This window comes from Acomys russatus, chromosome 24, assembly GCF_903995435.1.
Source record: "Acomys russatus chromosome 24, mAcoRus1.1, whole genome shotgun sequence".
Taxonomy (NCBI): Eukaryota; Metazoa; Chordata; class Mammalia; order Rodentia; family Muridae; genus Acomys; species Acomys russatus.
This window is the reverse complement of record NC_067160.1, coordinates 6,478,637-6,488,474: the sequence shown is the minus strand read 5'-3', so window position 1 is coordinate 6,488,474 and position 9,838 is coordinate 6,478,637.

The window sequence follows — 9,838 nt, the reverse complement described above, 5'->3', positions numbered from 1 at the left end:
CTGCAGTATAATAGCTGCAGGTACTATAGTTTGTAGTATAATAGCTGCAGGTACTATAGTCTGTAGTATAATAGCTGCAGGTACTATAGTCTGCAGTATAATAGATGCAGGTACTATGGTCTGCAGTATAATAGCTGCAGGTACTATAGTCTGCAGTATAATAGATGCAGGTACTATGGTCTGTAGTATAATAGATGCAGGTACTCTGGTCTGCAGTATAATAGATGCAGGTACTATAGTCTGCAGTATAATAGATGCAGGTACTATAGTCTGCAGTATAATAGATGCAGGTACTATAGTCTGCAGTATAATAGCTGCAGGTACTATAGTCTGTAGTATAATAGATGCAGGTACTATGGTCTGCAGTATAATAGATGCAGGTACTATATTCTGCAGTATAATAGATGCAGGTACTATGGTCTGCAGTATAATAGATGCAGGTACTATAGTCTGCAGTATAATAGATGCAGGTACTATAGTCTGTAGTATAATAGATGCAGGTACTATGGTCTGCAGTATAATAGATGCAGGTACTATGGTCTGCAGTATAATAGATGCAGGTACTATGGTCTGCAGTAATAATAGATGCAGGTACTATAGTCTGCAGTATAATAGCTGCAGGTACTATAGTCTGCAGTATAATAGATGCAGGTACTATGGTCTGCAGTATAATAGATGCAGGTACTATAGTCTGCAGTATAATAGATGCAGGTACTATAGTCTGCAGTATATTCAAGGTGCTTATGATAATTAATTATTAAGTCGGTCTGAGAATTCATCCAATTCCTATTGACTACTAATCCAGACTTCTCCGTTTAGCTTTCAAAGATGATATGTAAACATGATCACTGATGTTAGAATTTTTCCCTTTTGCTCCTCAGCAATTATGGCTTATCCTCAAGTAAAGTGATGAACTTCAAACGTTTACTGATCTCATTTAAAAGTCACAGGTACCAGTAATACTCAGTAATTACAAATAAAAAGACATTTCACAAGTTTATGTACCTAAGGACTCACTAATCCCCAAAATATCACACAGAAATGTGGACTTTTTTCATGACGTTTCAGTTATAAAATCCAACCCATCACATTTGAGGGCATAGGTGATGCTGTTGCTAAGCAACATTTTGTGGGAAGCTGTGGACTTGGACTGGGAACAGACTAAACCAACATAGTTTAATCAAAATGCCTGAATGACCCATTAGCCAATTAAGTCATTAAACTGTAAACCAGCTAAGTTATAACCCATTGACTAGTTGATTGTCTAAGCTGTAGTTAATTTTAAGTTTTCTTTGCCTCGGTTTTGTTTTTCCATAAATGCTGTCAGACTGAATTATTGGTTGAAGTTCTGAGAACCTGCCTGGGTCTAGGCATTACCTCATCCGTGAACTGTGGTTTGCTCAAATGAATTCTGCCATACTTAATTGGTCTCAGAGCTTTTCCTTCTAGCAATCTTAGTGTTATGATCAGGATTCAAAACAGAGTTCCAGAGAGCCTGGGAGCACTGTAGTAGCCAGGAATGCTGTCTCCTAAGCTGTGTTCCATTTCCTTGCCTGAAGGACACTGGTCAAGTTCTCAGTGTGACTCTAAAAGGCCACAGATTCATCTTTGAACATGAGTTTGTTTAAGCAAACATTTTGGCCCCTCTCTATTTGGAAGCTGTAAACACAGGGAAGAGTCTTATAGGGGTCTCACATGTCTGTCCTGGTCAGGTAAAAGCAGAGTACAACGGGGAATAACGTCACTAGAATACTAGAAAAATCATGGTTCACCTAGATCTAATAGTCTAAACCTCTGCTTCTTGGAATGCTAATAAAACTCAGTTGTGCTATGAAAAACTACATAACCTTGAGGTAGTGGGCTATGACCTCTGGGGTTGCAGGACCCTTCTGGGCTTTATGACAGCCACTTTAGTCAGACAGAAAAAAAAACTATACTGCATCCAGGACTTGAAATTTCTGCAGGCAATGCACATAGAATAATACCCAAAAGCCTGTACTTTTTTCTAGAAAATGGAGCGAAAATTTCCAGAAATAATTTAGAATTATAATGACAATGACAATGTTTAAATTTAGATAAACTTGTTTAGCTTTGGTGTGTGTTAAAAAGAAGGACCAAAGAGCACATAGAAAGAATGAGCTGTACTTTGTAAATAGCCCATGGGCCTATACAAGACTACACTGTGGTCAGCGTTAATTGTAGAAGGTTAGCTTCTACAAGGTTGGCTTACTTCTCTTAAACCTCTATGCCTTGGTCAGAACATTACACTTAGAACATTAGTGAAAACATCCTTTTAGTCTTCTTAGAAAATGCTCTCTGGCAGGGACTGGACAGCGGGAATAGCTTGCAGGCTGGAGAACTCTCACATCCCTGTTTGTTGTCAGGGAAAGAATGGGGCCAGGCTGTCTCTGGCAGAGCTCAAGGTTACCTCCCGTCCCCGTCTGGTATCTAGAGTCTCTTACCGACTCCATGTGGGTAAGGACTTTTCTAAAAGGGCGTTGCTGTCCACCATAGGATACATATGATCCTTTGCACCTGCCTAACCTCCATACCCTCATTTCTGACTTTCTGTGGGCAGTCGATCCACAGCCATATTATAAAATACTCATCAAGTTGACCTGAGAATCACTCAGTGGCACCCAGGCATTCTCTCCACATTCTTCTTTTATAAGTGGAGTGACACAGTGATGGAAATGATTGAGAGTGCTTCCTCTAGAACCATCCCCAGAGTCTCCGAAGAGAGTGCCAACACCCCTATTTTATAGTTACACTTTCTTCTGTGTCCTTTAAATATGCACACACATATTTGTCCATGTTAAAAATCATATTATCTTTATCCTTAGGAAAATAAGTTTTATTTGTCACTTGTTTTGTGTTGTTCAAAACCAAAGAAATGCACCTACTATATATTCCATGCTTGGTTTCTCCACCTGGTAAATGGGACAGTGAAGCTTGCCGTTCGCCCACAGGAGGCTGTAGAGATTAAAGCCATGGTCAATAAAATCTTTGCAAGTACTCCAATGAAAGCTTTGGGGAACTACAAAGCCTCCCTTCTAGTTTTGTATCTACTTTCAAAAGTCTTTCTTAATACACAATAAAATAGCTTTCATCCCAGAAAAAAAAAAAGAAAGAAAAGAAAAGAAAATGCTCTCTGACACTGCTGCACTCCTTTAGTACCTGCACTTGGGAGGTAGAGGCAGGTGGATCTCTGTGAGACCAGCCTGGTCTACACAGTGAATTGCAGGGCAGCCAGGGCTATACAGAAAGACCCTGTCTTGAAAAAAACAAATAAAAGAAGAGAGAGGAAGGAAGGAAAGGAGGGAGGGAGGGAGGGAGGAAGGGAGGGGGGAGAGAGAGAGAGAGAGAGAGAGAGAGAGAGAGAGAGAGAGAGAGAGAGAGAGAGAGAGAGAGAGAGAGAGACTGCTCTCTGTTCCACTCCTTAATTGGCCACACTCAGAATTCTCACTTAATCAAACTCATGTAGCCTGGGCAGAAGACTGGTCTAATCTTCTCTATCTGGAGACCTAACATTAAAGAAGATTAGCTATGTGGGAGAAGTCTTCATCTATGACTGTCTCTCCCTGTGCACCTAAAGAAGAAAATTTAAATAATTGAAAGCTTTTTTTTTTTTTTTAACATTACTGATGTTTCTGTTGGGGTTCATCTGAGAGTATTTGTTATACAAAGTTGGATCCACTCAAGTCAGTGTGTACACATTTAAGGCTAAGATGCCCTGTTGATGGATTGTGCTCTTGATCAATATGAAGTGACCTTCTTTATCTCTCCTGGCAAATGTCAGGTTCAAATACATTTTGTCAGACAACAGAACAGTAACACCTGCTAGTTCCCTAGCTTCGTTTGCTTGGAACATCTTTTTCTTATTTTTTACTCTAAATTACATGTGTCTTTGAAGGTATCTTAGTTTTTTCTCTCTGTTGTTCTGATTAAAAATTGGCCTGACAAATGTAATTTAAGGGGGAAAGGATTTATTTTAGCTCATATATTCCATGTTACAGTCCAGCACTGGGGAAGTCAAGGTGGCAGGAACTTGAAACAGCTGGTCACCTCCACAGTCAGGGCAGAGAGATTAATTAATGCCCTGGTGCTTGTGCTCGGCTCACTCTATTCACTCTTAGGCGGTTCAGGATCCCCTGCCTAGGCAACATGACTGGCCACTGTGAGTACATCCTCTCATGTCAGTTAGCATAATCAAGATACTATGCCCACAGGCTAAAGTAAAGCAGACAATCCCTCCCTGAGACTCTTTCCAAGTGATTCTAGATTGTGTGCAGCTGACAACTAAAACAATAATCACAGATAATGGAGCAGATTTCCCAGCAACAACAAACAGGTGGGTCATTTTTTAATCCGATCTACTGCTCTGAATCTTTTGAACTTTTGAGATTTCATCTTATTCGCCCTCATTGGAGGCTGTCAGTATAGGATTAACAATTTTTTTCAAGAGTTGTATTGCCTTAGCTTTTTATATACCTTCAATTTTTGTACTGAGATCATCTTGGGTTATATTATTGGTTGGATCTTTTGGCACGTATTCTTTTAGTTGAAGTGTTTGCAATCTTTGAGAAACACTAGACTGTAATATGATTGAGTTATTTTTCCCTGTTAGATTAGTGGTCAGAACAGCAAGATCAAATCCCAGTAATTTCTTTAGAATAGAACATAATCTTTTTTTTTTTAATCTCTATTATGAAAAGTCTAACAATGTTCAAATAAAAGGTGATCACCCATTAAATACCAATCATTTTAGGAAGTAAAAGGACATAACTAATACTGTGTGGTAACATATTTGTTGCTGTGGATATGAGTAGGAAGGTAAAATGGAACAGGGTGAGATTGCTGACTAGAATTGTGTAGATAGAGAAAATGCAAAATAAGTAGATAGATAGATGATATAGATAGATAGATAGATAGATAGATAGATAGATGGATGGATAGATAGATAGATGATAGATAATAGATAGATAGATAATAGATGATAGATAGATAGATAATAGATGATAGATAGATAGATAGATGATAGGTAGATGATAGGTAGATAGATGATAGATAGATAATAGATAGATAGATAGATAATAGATAGATAGATAGATAGATAATAGATAGATAGATAGATAGATAGATAGATAGATAGATAGATAGATAGATAGATGATAGATAGATAGATAATAGATAGATAGATAATAGATAGATAGATAGATAGATAGATAGATAGATAGATAGATAGATAAGAGAGCAATAAGAACAAGAGTATGGGTGGATCAGATGTGGAAATCTGACTAAATAAACATCAAGAGAGCTTAAAGAAATGTAGTGAGATAGCTGACAACCTCCCCAGCTCTCAAGAGACCAAGACACAGAGACCCTGCAAACCAGGCCAGCCTATGTCCTTTGAAAAAGCTTATGAAAAGGGAAAGAATATGTGGGGGTGGGGGAGAAAGAAAACAAAGACAAGGGGAGTAGGGTAGTACAGAGCTGCTTGCTAAAGTGGTACTGGGTACTAAATAAGAGAGGAGTGAACAGGGAGAGAAGAGGCTGGGTATGGTATAGAGTGTAAATGTAGTCTGGCCCGCTGGCTCCAATCTCAAGTCTATCGGCAGTTTTCTTCCTGCATTTAGAGTTCTGTCACATTCCTGGTTGGTCCTTTGAGGAGCCAATCAGGTATCAAGATACTTGTCACTCCTTCAGTGAGCCAGGTTGTGAATGCTGGTGTCACTCTGTCACAAGTCCTTGTGCGGTTGGAGCTCAGATATTGGTCCCATCTTTTCAGACTGGGATACGAATTTTATCCCCAACCCTGGGCAGTCTCTCCCAATGCCCTGCGTGCCACCCACAATCTGAGTCTGTGACCCTGAAGACTCTGGCCCATCAGGTTCCCACCTTGCTAATTATTACATGGTTCTGATTCAGAGTTGTTGTTGTTGTTGTTGTTGTTGTTGTTGTTGTTGTTGTTGTTGTTTTCAGAGTTTTATTCCCACAGCTGAGAGGCATTCTGCTGGCCAGGATGTTACTACACAGGCCTGCAACAGTTCTAAGCTCCCCAACAGCTTGGAGTCTGGGATTCCAAACAAATGATTCAGCAGGGATCATTTTTAAATGGTGTCCTACAGCCATTCCATCCATGTCATTGCTGAGAAAAGAGAATGCTCCTGGCATCTCTTCTGTCACTATCAATCACAGTTAGTCCACATCTCCATCTTTTTCTCCTCTTTAAAATGTCCACTAACAGCACACACCTTATCCCAGCAGTCAGGGAGCAGAAGCAGGCAGACCTCTAGGAAGTCAAGGCAATCTGGTCTACTTAGTGGGTTCCAGGCTAACTCAGGGTTCCATAGTGAGACTCTATCTTTATTTTTTTTTAACTGAAAGCTAAAAGATGCCCATTACTGAGTACAGTAAGATATCTCAATATATAACGACACTTGCCAGCAAGCCTACTGTCCTGAATTCAATCTCCATCATCCACCTAAGTATAAGGCAAGAACCACTTCCCACCAACACCATTGCATGAGCCTCATGCCAAACACAACGAACCAATTAATGAGTGAAAGATGTTTTTAAAGAAAAAGAAGAAGAAGAAGGAATTTGGAGCCTCCAGTGTAATGATCAGTGCACTGGTTAGCTTCTCACTATCAACTTGACGCGGCCAGAATCACAAGAGAAAAGAACCATTACTTAGAAATTGTCTGGATCAGGTTGTCCTGGGGGCGTGTCCACGGGGGATTGTCTCACTTGCCGTAATTCATGTGGGAAGAAAGAGACGACTGTGGGCAGCACCATTCCCTAGGCGGGAGGTCCTGGGATACATAAGAATAAATAAAGCCAGGGCTGGAGAGATGGCTCAGCCATTGGAGGCTAGGCTCACAGCCAAAACTACAAGAATAAATAAAGCTGTCTGAGCATAAGCAAACAACATGCCTACAACCACTTCTCTCTGCTCTTGACTGTAGGTGTAACCTGTGACCAGTTGCTTCAAGCTCCTGACACTGGGACTGTGACAGACAATAACCTAAAATGGTAAGCCAGATGTACTCCTTTCTTCCCCTATGCTAGTTTTTGACATGGTATCTTATTATGGAAATAGAAATGAAATTAGAAATACTGATTATCCTGAAATGACAAGAAGAAAAATAAAGGAGAAATCCATGAAGGGATATTTTTTAAAAATCTAGAAGTGAGAGCTAAGTTTGATGCAATCAAGCTGACTGAAATTAAAGGGTTAAAATGTTTTCTAGGAAATGCATACTATTACAAATATGTGAGTCTATAAATTCGGATTTGGTTCCCTGTGATTAAAAGCAAAAAGGTTCTCTTGGAAGACCCATCTGTTTATAGTGGGAAATTTTGATTCTGCTGAAGTTCTGTGGGTCTTCCCCATTTTGTCATGTTGTGTTAGTACTTACCCTTTTGGTTAAGTGAGTGATTGTTTTGCACTGATTATGGGTTTATTTGAAACTTTCATGTTTCTAAAGCTTTTACAAATGAGATTCTAGACTAGATCTTTTGCCTTCAGCTCGTTTTTGGTGTATTCCAGGAGGCTTTTAGAAAAAAAAAAATCTAACAAGACAGACCAGTTAAGCTTATTTGCTTTTCACAGAGAATGTTGTGCAAACAGTGAGGGAATAAAATACCTTTGTAGGCACAGCTCTCCCCTTCCCATGCATTCACTTGAGACATGCATACAAGTGTGTCAGCTCTCTCTGAGAGGAAGTGCTTGATCAGATATCAGTAAGACCCTGGAAGACAGGAAACTTTAAAATTTTAAAAGGATGCATATTTAAGCACTGCTGTGGAAAAACTTCCAAGCTGCTTGTAACTCATTGTCAAGCACTAGCTTTTCATGGCTGATTAGATAAGTACTGGCTGCTCAGTACCCGATGAAGACCCACAGGCTGCCTGTAACTAACAGCACATTACAGATGAACCAATGGCCTGGACACACAGCAATGGATATTGTTATGTGTTCCTCCCTGGCCAACAAACCTAGAAGGCGAACAGCTGACAGGGCACTGACTCTCCCTACCTTAGACACAAGCTGCATTCTAGGCAACACAGAGTCACTCCTGGCTGACTACAAGGCTAAACCACAGAGTGCTACAGCTCAGTATTTCCGCCATAGATGGCTATGTCTTTACTCTGGACTGAAGTATTTCCTATTTGTAGAAACTCATGGAATGGCCTCTGACAAAGACCGGACTTGTAGCTTTGGAATCCTATCATCAAACAGTGAGGATTCTATCAGAGAGACATGTTGTTCCTGAACACATCATGGAGGACAGGAACTGAGTGAACACCAGGGAAATGCTTTGACAGACTTCCACACCATAAGCTAGTTGTGAGATTGTTGCAAGAAGCAGTTCCAATGAAACAACAGCTTAAATGTGGTTCCAAACCAAGTCTGATCCAAGTCAGGTCTCCCACACTGGCCCATCTAAGGGACCATATTATACACCTGAGTTGGGAAAGGGGTTTAACATTAAGCTGGGACTTGTGGGGGACAGGAGCAGGTGCCTGGTCTGACCTCAGTCTTTAAACTTCCATTTCTAAGCTTCCGTTTTACCCCCTTCTTCATGAAGAAGACAGGGCAATCCCGGTTATGGGAAGACGGTGGCCTGGTGACTGTCACTTCAGTGGCAGCCTCAGGATCTCACAACTCGGTCCTGGATCTGGTAACTTAAGGCCCACATGAGTTCCTAGGACTATATACCATTTAGAGACCTCAGGTTAAGCTGAGGAAAAGTTTAACCTGACACATGGACAGGTCGACCCAAGATGAAGTGTCACAGCTCTGCCATAGTGAAAGTCACACCCCTTCTTGCTCAGAAGGCCTTCGCTCATTTGGATAACGTGAAGCCAGTCTTCCAGACTCTCGATCCCACTCCACTATGACTTACTTGCTGGAGGGGGTTAGCTCAGTGGCTGCCTGTACAGAGAAGAATCTGGGCAGCTACTAACACTTTTGGTGCATGAAATAAACACATTGGGCAAAGAAGACATTTCATACCAAGAAATAAATATCAAGCTGTTTGGCTGAAAATGAGTGCCACTCATCATTTCATCGCTCGGTTTTGATGGATTTGTTTTATGTGGGCCTTGGCCAGAAATCATGCCATGAATTGTTGCTGTTCTCCTCCTAAGAGATGAAAGAGCAGTCTCCCTGATGCAGTGTGTTCTCTGGCTTAAATGTCTACATGCAGCCATCTGCTAAATGCTAAATGGTCTCTCACTGGGTAGACTGACAAGAACTTAAATGCGTGGACATAAGGTTGCTATAAATTATGAATGACTTGTTGAAGCCAAATCTAATCCCATAGTTATCTAGAGTGGTACAAATGCCAAGAGTTTGGTCAAACTGAAACTTAAAGGATAAGCCAAGGAGAAGAAGGGCTAAATAAAATTTTGAGAGGAGGCGTGCATTAAGACCAGGTACCTATGCTGGGCCCACCAGACCAAACCAAGAGAGTTGGAATCCCCACAACTGAAGTTCACTTGGCACTGAAGCCATTGCAGACAATTACCTCATAAAATCAACTACCTACGCTGTAACCAATGACTAACTTGTAAGTTAGCTACACCCAATCAAGTTGTCCTGTGTCTTGATTCTCTTTCCACATTACCTTATTGGTTGTAGCTCTCTGAATCTGATTCTACATTGCCTGGCTTATTAATGAGGTTTTGTTTCATGCAAAGACAGCTAAGAGTAACTGGTCTGAGGGAGTCTCCATTGGTCATACCTTCACACAGGAAGTGATTCTAGCACAATTCTATCAGGAGATAATAATTACAACACTGCGCATGTTTGGTTTGCGCCTTCTACGGT